Source organism: Corythoichthys intestinalis, chromosome 2 (assembly GCF_030265065.1).
Source record: "Corythoichthys intestinalis isolate RoL2023-P3 chromosome 2, ASM3026506v1, whole genome shotgun sequence".
Classification (NCBI taxonomy): domain Eukaryota; kingdom Metazoa; phylum Chordata; class Actinopteri; order Syngnathiformes; family Syngnathidae; genus Corythoichthys; species Corythoichthys intestinalis.
In genome coordinates, this window is record NC_080396.1 from 65,973,595 (window position 1) to 65,982,046 (window position 8,452).

Sequence of the window (8,452 nt, forward strand, 5' to 3'; positions counted from 1 at the left end):
GTACAATTTAAGTCAGATTGGTGTGTATTCCAGTGACATTTATTAAGACATTTTAATAATGGATATTAATCATTAAATGCTCTTACTACTGGATAATTTACGGGCAGTAGAAATGCTAATAGGCGTGAAAAGGCATGATACTGGTGTGTGGCCACTATGTACCGTATTTTTCGGACTATAAATCGCAGTTTTTTTTCTTAGTTTGGCAGAGGGTGCGTCTTATTTTCTGGAGCGACTTATATGTGAACTTATTCACACATTATTATATCATTGTTGCTAGTTAGCATGTTCTTTATGCTATAGTTATCTGAATAACTCTAAATAGCTATGTTACATTGACATACCAGGCATGTTCTCAGTTCGTTGTTTATGAGTCATGTAATGTTATCATACCGTACACTTATTCAGCCTGTTGTTCTCTATTGTATTATTATTCTAAATTGCCTTTCAAAATGACATGTCTGTTTTTGGTGGTGGGTTATACCAAATAAATTCCCCCCCAAAATGCAACTTATACGCCGGTGCGACATATATGTTTTTAACTTTTCATTGCGCATTTTTTGGCTGGTGCGACTTATAGTCCAAAAAATACGGTACACATCTGATGTTGCTCACTGTGGGCCGCAGTGTGCTCAGGGAGATTATGTGTTTGCTCAGACACATGGAAAATTAGAAGGAACATTGGGGGCAGGCATATGAAAATACATCTATTTGGCCTCACTCTCTACGACTACACAATCACTCACACACTTAATACTCTCATACAAACAAACAGACAAATAAACAAACTGGCAGACAGACAAACACAAAAATTGACGGACAGACACAAAAACTAACGTGTGTGCGTATGCGTATTATATACATACTTAATTGTGTACATTTTTGGATGAAGTTCTAAATTATATTTTTTAAACTTGTTTAATATATTGCAGAATGTATATGTCAGCACTAAATATGTTTTCATAATTTGTAAAAGATTTATGATTTGAAGCAGTAATGTTTGTTTTGTTTTTTAACAAATTAGTATTCTCTGCACAAAAACAGGTCAGAAGATGGCTTTTTATCATAATACAAACACACATGCACACACTACGTAACATACCTAAATATTGCTGTTCAGTCTCCATGTGAACACTATTGGATGCAGGGAACAATGACTGCAAAGAGCAAAATAGTATATTAGAAAATGAAATACGCTTTAAGTCTATTGCAGCACAGCTATACCAAGTAACTCACCAATTCTGCAGTTCTTCTTGGTCTTTTGTTTGGCTTTTTTTCATGATCAATTCTTCTCCATATTTTTCCAGGTTTTAGTCTGGTAATTTTTTATAACACACGTTTCTGCAATATACAGTGAAACTTTTAGGATACTTGAAACTCCACATTGTTCTGATCATAATACTTTTTTTGATGCTTTTTGATTATTTAATCAGTAATAATGGGGGTTACATTTGTTATGCCGAAAAATACCCCACCCCCGCGTGTAATGTACCCTTCTGACAGGAGCGTTTATGACGCTTTTTTTGAGGTGAAAACATCAAATGTTTTCATGGACGCATTACAGTAATGGATTTACGACTGTAAAATCAGGGTATATAAATAAATAAATTACACAAAATACTAGAACTGTATTTTAGTAACAAATCGTGGACTGGGCCACATAAGCATCTTTGAACAGAAATGTATTAGTCTACAGGTTTTCACGACCATATTCCAATGAGAATCACACAGGTATGACATTTATTAGTTCAAGCTGAGTCAAATTATACATATACACAGGAGAAGATTTATTAGTTCAAGCAGAGTGAAATAATAACATCGTCGCAGTAAAAGAAAGTCATTTCCGTGTCCATTGATTGGTAAGAAAAAGCTGTTTGTACGAGTGACCTATGGGCACTCCCGTCCGGGGAGACATTTCACGCGGGGGGGACATTTTTCGGCACAACGGGTGTTTTCCATTGAATCAGTGTATTATAAAAAAAATTTAGCTAGCGTTAATTTTACAACACATTTGCATTTATTTCTCTTTTATACACTATTCCACTTCTACATGTCTAACTACTCTCGTGCAAATTCTTCTGCGCACTATCAAAACAGTAGAGCTGGGAATCTTTGGGCACCTAACGATTCGATTATGATTACGATTCAGAGGCTCCGATTTGATTATAAAACGATTATTGATGCACCCCCCCCTCCTTTTTTTTTTTTTTTTTTTAAATTAAATGTTTTGTACATTAGTTCTAAAATTGTTCAAAAATCCTCTCAGGCTAAACCAAACTACTATTTCAGTATCAAGTTAACATATAGCAGTAAACAAATATACAAAAATAACAGTAAATAAAAAACTCCAGTCCCCATTCTGTAACAGCAGCTTTAAACTACATTCAATTAATTTAATGTTGTGAATCAACTGTTAAAGTTGTTAAAATTGCTCCCGTTATTCCATAATTTCCCTTTTGTCTACTTTCGACATGTGAAAGTTTTAAAACTATTTTAAAGATAGATTCAAGTCAATATTTTACCGATTTAGGAGTATTTTAGATAAAAAGTTAATTAGGTTTGCTTGGAAGGTTCACTACAACAGCCTTGCAGGGAAGTGTACTGCTTTAAGATGGCGGCCGTTTATCTAGTCCTATATAAATGATATCTACCATTACATTATGTGGATGACGTACTTTGTAGCAGCTTTTCGGCAGCAGTCAGGTATGTTGTTGTGTTTTTTTATCTCGTGGCATGAGTTGAGCTAGAGCTGTGAGTTGAGCATTGGCATTACCCGAGGGGCCGGGTAATGAGAAGCATGATGTTTAGCTACTCTCACTGCGTTCTTCCTCGTTGCGCCCCGAAGAACGCGCGGCGCGCTGAGTGTGTTGTACTTCCGCTTTACTTGGCATATTTCAATAATCGGAATTTGGATGTTTGTGAATCGTTCTCGAATCTTCCACGGCCGAATCGCGAATAATCTAAGAATCGGAAATTTTGCACACCTCTACAAAACAGCTCACGAAAATACTGTTATTGTAAATGTGGCTAGTTTAGCTGGCTGCGTTTTCGAATGCTTCATTTATTCTTGTTACATAACGCGGTAGGTGAAATAATCCTACATTGAGCATTTTGCCAAACAAGTCCAATTTGTGGTATTACTTTTTTTTTTTTTTTTTTTTTTTTTAAACCTGTCCTGTTCAGCTTTTTGACACAGAGAATGGAAGTCTAAGTGCCCGGATTCTGAACAGTTTTAATGTTTCACATTGAGAGTCTGACATACTCCCATTGTGATCATTCAAAATACCTTTTTATTATGACAAAGCAGCGAACAGGAAGAGATTATGGGGGGACAGAAGAAAAGAAATACAAGAGAAGAAAGAAAAGAAACACATACACAAACAACAACAAGAAATACATTGAACATCTAAACTAGTTACTAATATGCTGGTGCTATCGTCAGCGAGATGTATTTCCGGTTTACACCATGTGGGGGCCTATTGGCCAGTGAAAGAGGAGAATGGGGGTGGGGGTGTGTATAAGACTATAAGCTAAGTGATTGAAAGGGGTAGAGTGTTCACAAATCAGTTCTGTGATCTAGAACCCAGTAATCGTGTGAATCTCTTATGAGTGTAAGCCCGTTGGTGACCAACCCTACGCCGCCGCATCGCCAATCCCGGCACCGGAACCCCCAACCCGAGCATGCCCTACCACATCCAGCAGCACGCAAGCCCCATGATGAGTATCCTTGTAAAATAAGCCCATTGACCGACTAAACTGTGAAGGAAGAAAAATTATTTATTACATGCTGTTGGGAGTGTATAAAACAGTTCGGATTTAAACATGTCCAGTTTCCAGATGCAGAAGGATGCATACAACTTCCCTGGACACCCCGCATACATCAATTTATGTATACATTTTTATTATTTTTGTGGCATTCCTTCGCAGGTGAGAGAGAATCCTTATTCTATGTTCATCATTCTTGCGACCGTTTCCCACTGTTGTTCGTATTTGTCCATTTTATTTGTCTGTTTGGCAGATATTTTCTCTAATGTTATATATTCAATGATTAGATTTAGCCATTGGTTAATGCTAATGTTTTGTTTGTTTTTCCAATTCAACAATATTGTTTTTTTGGCTATCGTTAGACTTGCTAGTAGTGGACGGGTTTGATGGATAGTGATATTCACTGTATTCAGATCGCCAAGCAGACAAAGAGTTGGAGACAATGGAATCCTGCAGTTCAATAGGAAAGAGAGTTTCTTCGTTACCTGTGCCCAGAAATCTTGTATTGGTTTACATTGCCAAAGAGCATGAAAGTATGTATCTGAAGTATCTTCGTTGCAGCTTGTACATTTATCGGATTGGGAGAACCCCATTTTGTGCATTTTAGATTGAGTAATATGCCATCTGTGCAGTATTTTGAACTGTATAAGCTGAAGGTTCTTATTCTTTGTCATTATAAATGTATTTTTACAGATGTTGGACCAATAGTTATTATCTAATCTTACCGAAAGTTCGTTATTCCATTTTTCGATTGGTAGGCAAGTAGAGTTGTTACATGAGAGGGCTTTATATACTTTTGAAAGCAGAGGTTGCGCTAGACTTTTTCGTCGTCTGTCATTTTGACTGACAGTGTCATAAAAATCCGGTCATAATCTATTTTTACCAGTCACTTACATTTTTAAAATGATAATAATGACATATTCTATAGTATTTAGTTTTCATTCATTTTTAATTAATATTCTGTCCGAATAAGCTTAATGTAGTGGAGAAAACTGGATTCTTGCTGATTCAGGTTGATTTTAGCTGTGTTCACGTCAGTGTGTTGGCCAAACACCACTTAAGGCCCACTCAAAGTAGAGGCAATCACGGCACTTGGACAGGTGGCTGGATTTCTCCTTTTTCTTTCAGGCAAATCCTCTTAAATCAACTTTATACAGTCCATTCATCCCAACTGTCCATGTAGATGTCGAAATGGTTATATTCTTGAGTAGGTGTTTGTGTGTATATATGTGTGTATCTGTGTGTGTGGTTTATCTGTACAAAAGACATGAAAAGAAACAATAAATAAATATACATTGCTTAAATTCAACTTAATTACATTTAAACATGTAGATGGAATATTCGAAGTTAAGCTTGAACTATTTTCTACGCTCCAGCTAAGCACTTCCGGTTTCGGGCACTTATTGTGAAGGCGGATTCACTCTACTTCCGGTGCGCTATGCCGCAACTTGTCGCTATTTTAGAATCGCAGCATAGCAACACGCTAACGGACTACCACGCAAAACAATCGGACGAACTATCATAACAACAGCAAAAGGTAATCATAACAAATTGTCTACGTAAATATGAATGCTGCTTGTGATACTCACTTTGCATTTACGCACAGCAATGAACAAACACACAATTAGACGCACGCTCATGTCGTGCATCCACCCGTGACTTTCTTACTATTGACATCCGCATTCTGGTACGGTGCATGCGCAATCCAACTTTTCACCTATTTACGTCAGCCAAATGTGGGAATCAAATGATGCTGAAGGCATTGAACGAGCAACTGTGAACATCTTAAGCAAACAATCACATAACTTTGTAGCCTTTTCTACACTTAACAAGAGGCAAACAGCCAGCGGAGTTCACCAATCAGCGACGGGCAGACGTGCCGCTAGCAAAGCAACAAGGGCAGGACGAGGGACTTGCGCGCGGAAGTAAACATACGAGGAGAACGGAGTTTATTCAACATGGCTAGCGAGAGACAGACTTGTCAATGACTCGTTGTGTTTTAGCTTATTTAAAACTGAATTTACCGCGGATTGGAACATATTCTCGGCCCTCCCGTTCGCCATCCGTGTTATTCTAGAGACGACTTTCGGCGCGCAAGAGTGACGTTGCTCGTGAAGAACACGTCACGCAAATGAACAAATCTGATTTGTCGATTGATTTTGTACCTTCTCGAGAGGCTGTGTCCCAGACTTTGCTCTCAGTGTTTGAAAAATACAGGGAGAACAGTCTGGCCGTGCAAGGCAAACACTCAGTTGCCTTAACATTTTTCCGAGTAAGGCCAACGACGTCATGCATCAAGAGAGACAATAGCTAATTAATATGCTCACTTGCCACCCTGTGGGTGTGAATTGCAACCTGTCAAAATGACGGATGGACTTCAGTTTTTTCCGTCACCGTTTTAAAAAACCGGTCAACGGCGGAAAATATTCGGTTAACGCGACCCCTGTTTGAAAGTTTTTTTTTTTGTTGAGGATGTATATTTATTATTTTATTTACGAAAGGTGGTGGGTCTAACGTACCCGTTAGTGATGGAAATTTGCTTCTGATGGCTGCCCTGATTTTATTGTATTGAAGGAAATTGACCCCTTTGATCTGGAAATGTTGTAATATTTTTTCATATGACATGAATGTATTATCTTTAAACAAATGCTGTAACTGGTTTATTCCCGTATCATCCCATGTGCTGAAATAAATAGGAATTTTATTAACTCCAAAGTCTGGGTTGTGCCAGATTGGTGAGAATTTACACGGGGCTTGTTGTGATTGCGTAATTTCCATACCTCTCCACCAGGCTTTCAAGGTACATGCTATCATTGGGTTTTTGAAGCAGCTATGGTGCTTAATACTAGAACTAATAAAGGGGAGGTTTGCCAATTGTATTTGGTTGCAGTCTGTTTGCTCTAATTCTAGCCATGACTGTTGTTCAGTGTTAAGATATAACCACCTAATAAGATATTGTATTTGATTTGCTATATAATAGTGTTGGAAATTAGGGGCCTCTAGACCCCCCTCAGATTTATTTCTTTGCAATTTGGCAAGGCTAATTCTGTTTTTCTTGTTTTTAAAATAGAATTTTGTGACGGCTGAGTCTAGGTCTTGAAACCATTTTTGAGTGGGTTTAAAGGGGATCATTGAGAACAAATAGTTTATTTGTGGTAATACTTTCATTTTGACTGTTGCTATCCGGCCCAAAAGTGAGATGGGTAGATTATTCCAGTGTGTCAAATCTTCACATATTTTTGCTAGGAGGGGTGTATGGTTTAGTTTAGTTAATTCTGTAAGTTTTGGTGAAATGTTGATTCCAAGATACTTTATATTCCCTGTTGGAATATTGTGATTTTGATTTGCAGGATTCCATGAGTTTGTTGATAAGGGCATTATAATTGATTTTGACCAATTTATAGCATAATCTGATATTTGTGAAAATGTCTTTATTAGTTCAAAAGTCTCATGTAGGGAGGATTCTGGTTTTTCTAGATATAAAAGTATATCGTCTGCGTATAAGTTAATTTTGTGTTCCGATGTGTGCGAGCAGATCCCTTTGATATTAGCGTTTTGTCTTATTGCAATTGCTAATGGTTCAATAAATAGAGCGAATAATAGGGGTGAGAGTGGACAGCCTTGTCGAGTTCCCCTTTGAAGACAGAAACTTTGTGAAATGACCCCGTTTGTGTTTACAGTGGCTTTTGGGGCGTTGTAGAATATTTTTATCCAGCGGATAAATGGCTCACCGAAGCCAAATTTTTCCAAAACTTTGAAGAGAAAAAACCAGTTGACTTTGTCAAATGCTTTTTCTGCGTCCAAAGAGAGGATAATTGCTTTCTGTTTATAATTCTGTGCAATATTAATAAGATTTAACAAGCGTCTTATATTGTTTGTAGAGTTACGTCCTTTAATAAAGCCGGTCTGGTCTTTATGAATTATAGTGGGAAGAGTTTGTTCTAATCTAGTAGCTAAAGCCTTTGCAATAATTTTAATATCTGTATTCATTAAGGATATTGGTCTATAGTTTGCTGGTTGGGTTAGGTCTTTCCCTTCTTTTGGCAGTAGTTTGATTACTGCAGTGTTCATATTGTCTCTAATTTGACCCTTGGCACTGATTTCTTGAACCATTCTATAGAAAAGTGGTGCCAGCATATTCCAAAAGTGTTTAAAATATGATGTCGAGAACCCGTCGGGCCCCGGTGCGCGACCTATTGGCATGTCCTTTACGGCATTCCATAATTCAGCGAGGGTAAGTGGGGTATCTAGCAATTGTTGGCTTTCTAAAGTTATTTGGGGGATGTCAAGATTATTAACGAATAGGTCAATGTCTTCATTATGATCGTTTGTCCCCGAGTATAAGTTTTTGTAGTAGCTATAGAAAGTTTTGTTAATTTTTTCTGGTGATTGTGTTATTATGCCGGCTGAATCTTGTATTGTTGTAATTAATGTTTTTTCTTTGTTACGTTCGAGTTGGTTTGCTAAATATTTCCCGGATTTGTTATTATGCTCAAAATTGGTATATCGTAGTTGTTGTAACAGAAACTGAGTTTTTTTAGACAGAATACTATTGAGCCGTTCTTTGGCGCTGAAAAGTTCTTTTGTGGTATTGTCTGTGGGATTATTGGTGAATTCCTCCGTCAGTTGTTTGATTTTTTATTTCTAATTCATTTTCCAACTTCTGTTCTTGTTTTTTTTTATATGA

At 37.3% G+C, this 8,452-nt stretch overlaps 1 long non-coding RNA gene across 1 annotated transcript; it reads right to left on the bottom strand.

The window, feature by feature from the left end:
- Positions 1-967: 967 nt before the first annotated feature.
- On the bottom strand, positions 968-5,855 carry LOC130904794 (uncharacterized). Its single transcript, XR_009060905.1, has 3 exons — positions 5,790-5,855; positions 1,237-1,341; positions 968-1,157 (listed from the first exon to the last, which is right to left on the bottom strand). It is a non-coding gene; the product is annotated as an uncharacterized LOC130904794 (long non-coding RNA).
- Positions 5,856-8,452: the final 2,597 nt, after the last annotated feature.